Genomic DNA, 3,634 nt, shown 5'->3' with positions numbered 1-3,634 from the left:
GGAAATAAGAAAATGCAAAGATCATATGCCCTGCCACATAGCAACGGGCATGATTCTGTGCCAGGAACTTAATAGTCTTGGACTTTGGTTTCTGAAGCTATAAACCTTAGAGATAAGAATATCTGGCTGGGCACAGTGGCTCATGCCTGTGATCCCAGCACTTTGGGAGGGCTAGGCAGCTGGATTGTCTTAGGTCAGGAGTTCAAGAACAGCCTGGCCAAAGTGGTGAAACCCTGTCTCTGCTAAAACTACAAACATTAGCTGAGTATGGTGGTGAACACCTGTGATCCCAGCTACTCAGGAGGCTGAGGCAGCAGAATCGCTGGAACCCGGGAGGCTGAGGTTGCAGTGAGCCGAGATCGCCCCACTGCACTCCAGCCTGGATGACATATCTATTCTTATCAATCTCAATAAATTGTTATTGAGAACAATAGCTAGCATTTGTGTAAAAATGTAAAAACTACGTTTTTCCTCACAAACAGTATTTTACTGAGTTACTATTACTGTTGAACTATCATTATTATTATTATTACGGTTATTACACTCTTCTGACAAGTGAGGAGGCTGAGGCTCAAAGGAGTTTTAAACATCAGAGAAAGTGGTAAATTGCAACTCAGCCCACATCTCCTAACTACACCTTTGCTTGGGTGGTAAATGCTTTGACTGCAGGGACTTCCTTGTAACATCAGAGTCTCTAGGCTGAGCATCAGCCCTGTGCACTGTAGCCACTCAGTAAGTAACTGATGAGCTGGGGAAAACCAAAATCCCATAGGGGGAGAGTGGTTCACCAAGAGTCAACCAGAAGAGACATTAAATTTTATAGGATATGAGGAAAGGCTTGCAGCAGAAAATATGTATACTACCTAAATTTAAAATGAAAAACCATACTGCAGGGTTATTTATCCTTCGAACACATTTAGGCCTTATATTTTAAGGCACATTTGATTGGGTGCAAGGGATAAAAACCTACTTGGTGAGGGAAAGAGACAAATCTTCCTTACAGAAGAATTCCACATAATATCTAGAGATACTTCCTTCTTCAAGAGGTAGAGCTTAATCCGCCTGCCCCTACTTTGATGGTGTGTGTGATGAGTAATTTTATGTGTCAACTGGGCCACTGGGTGCCCAGATATTTGCTCAAATATTGTTTTAGGTGTTTCTGTGAAATGTTTTTGGATGATATTAACAATAAATTGGTGACTGAGTAAAGCAGATTGTTTTCCCTAATGTGGGTGGGCCTCATTCAATCAGTTGAGGGCCTGAATAGAACTAAGAGCTGATCCTCCCTTGAGTAAGAGAGAACTCTTCCTGCCTGACTGCCTTTGAGCTGGGACTTTGGTTTTTTCCTGTCTTCAGACTCAAAATAAAATGTTGGCTCTTCCTGGGTCTTGAGCCTACCAGCCTTCAGACTGGAACTATACCGTGGGCTCTCCAGGTCTCCTGCTTGATGACTCACTCTGCAGATATTGGGACTCATCAGCCTCCAAAATTATGTGAGCCAATTACATAAAATAAATCTCTTTTACATAGATATACATACACATAAGTACATATACATATATGTGTATATATACATATATTTATATATGTGTATGTACATGTGTGTATATATATGTATGTGTATATACATATATATGTGTGTGTATATATATATACATATATATGTGTGTGTGTGTATATATATATATATATATGTTTTGTATGTATATACAAATCTATTGGTTTGGTTTCTCTGGAGAACCATGAATAATACATTGAAATGATGACTCACTTCCAAAGAATAGAGCAGGAAAAGAGAAAAATAGTAACACTGAATTAGAAAAATCTGACAAACACCATTTAATCCAAGTGATGAAGGTTAACCTCACCAGTGATGTCATGTGGATATCAGGTACCTCTGATGTGCTGTGATGTAATGAGGAGGGTACTTAGCTTCTATGGCATTCTTTTCTGTAACTTACAACCCACATCCAATCATGAGAGAAACTAGAGACAAACCTGGATTGGGGATATTCTACAAAATACTGTCAAGGTCATGTAAAACAAGAAAAGTCTGAGAGATCATCACTGACTAAAAGAGATTAAGGAGACATAGCAACTAAATATGCTGTCTGGAATGGCTCCTGAAACAGAAGGAAGACATTAGTAGGAACACTGGTTCCAAATAAAGGCTGGAATTGCATTAATAATAATGGAATGATATATTTGGGTTTCTCTTCAAATCGTATAAATCTTTTGCCTTTTACTAAAGATTTCGTGGAGAGGGAAAATTCTGAGTCTTAGTCCAATTTTTTGAGGCCCTGTTTCTGATGGGCTGATTTAAAAATAATGTAATAATAATAATGGAATGATGTTGGTTTCTCAGTTTTGACAAAAATCCCATGGAAATGTAGTATGTTAACAATGGAAAAATTAGATGAGAAATATACAGGAATTCTCTGTACTATTTTTGCAACTTTTCTGCAAAGCTAAAATTGTTTCAAAATTAAAAGTTTATTTTTTAAGACCGAATCAAATGTAATTCTCAAGTGTACTGAATAATGCATACATCCATAGAAAGAAATTACGTTCTGCTTTCACATGAGGCTTGGAGCTGGATAAACAAGCTCTGAATCTCCTCCTCCTCTGTTTCCCTCTCTGGACTCTCACTGATGCTCATCTCTGCTTTTTTCTGCACCATTGCCACATTTTTTTCTCTGAAGACTGACTTCCTTTGCCAAATTATTTACTTACATTTGCCCACAAGAGAAGCCTGCACGAGTCTCTGTCTTGTCTTGTGTTAACTCTAATTCCAGCTCTACATGACTTTGAATTTCCAGTTTCTTACACTATCGACCACACTTCTCTGCCTTTGGGTGTAAATTATTGAGGAAAGGGAGTAAGTTGTTCAGCCCAGTCAATGGCCTGGCTCCCCTTGAGTTTGATGACCATTCCTGTTTTAGCCAAGTGGAGTCTCTTGGTAGAAATATGACTCCATAGTCGCACCATAGTGTCTGATTTCTGAAGGCTGAGAAAAAGCAATAATTCTAAAGATACAGTCACCCCGGGGTGTGTCTGTCATGTTATCTCTGCTCCACAGCATCTACATCAGCACTGTAAACCCAAATTATTTTTAAACACTGATGATTCTTATAACAAATACTTGGGCCTGAATGAAGGAGAGAAAAAAGATCTTTTTTTATATTATCTCTGTCAAAAGGATTGGGGAAAAAGAATCTCTGATTGGGATAAATAGGTTGTTTGGAAGAAAAAAGTTTATGTTATTTGAATTACAAATGACAGATGCCATTTAAGATGAAAGAATAGAATCATAAAGCATTTTTTATTAACATACTAAAGAATTAATATATTTTAGTCCCTAACTCTGAGTTGTTCTCATTGTCAAGAGAACATATTAAGAGAAAGTGTACGTGATCATCCTTTAGCTTCTCCGATACCTAAAACGTGTGCAAGAATGCATATTGCAACATTATCTGCAATAAGAAAAGATTGAAAATAGCCTATTCATCAACTAACTGTTTAAATAAAGTTTGTTTTGTCTAAAATAAGAGTTTGTATTAGAGACTGTTAGAGAGCCCCCAAATATCCCATGTCTACTCCCACTTCTAAATCCTTTCATGTTAAAATCAAATGA

At 37.6% G+C, this 3,634-nt stretch overlaps 1 non-coding gene across 1 annotated transcript; it reads left to right on the top strand.

The window, feature by feature from the left end:
* The first annotated feature begins 2,201 nt into the window (after positions 1–2,201).
* On the top strand, positions 2,202–2,316 carry LOC119470279. The gene has a single exon (XR_005199162.1). It is a non-coding gene; the product is annotated as a U5 spliceosomal RNA (small nuclear RNA).
* The last annotated feature ends 1,318 nt before the right edge of the window (positions 2,317–3,634 follow it).

Source organism: Cebus imitator, unplaced genomic scaffold, assembly GCF_001604975.1.
Source record: "Cebus imitator isolate Cc_AM_T3 unplaced genomic scaffold, Cebus_imitator-1.0 Scaffold25, whole genome shotgun sequence".
NCBI lineage: Eukaryota > Metazoa > Chordata > Mammalia > Primates > Cebidae > Cebus > Cebus imitator.
The sequence above is the reverse complement of the archived record's forward strand: the minus strand, read 5'-3'. Positions and strand labels throughout refer to the sequence as shown.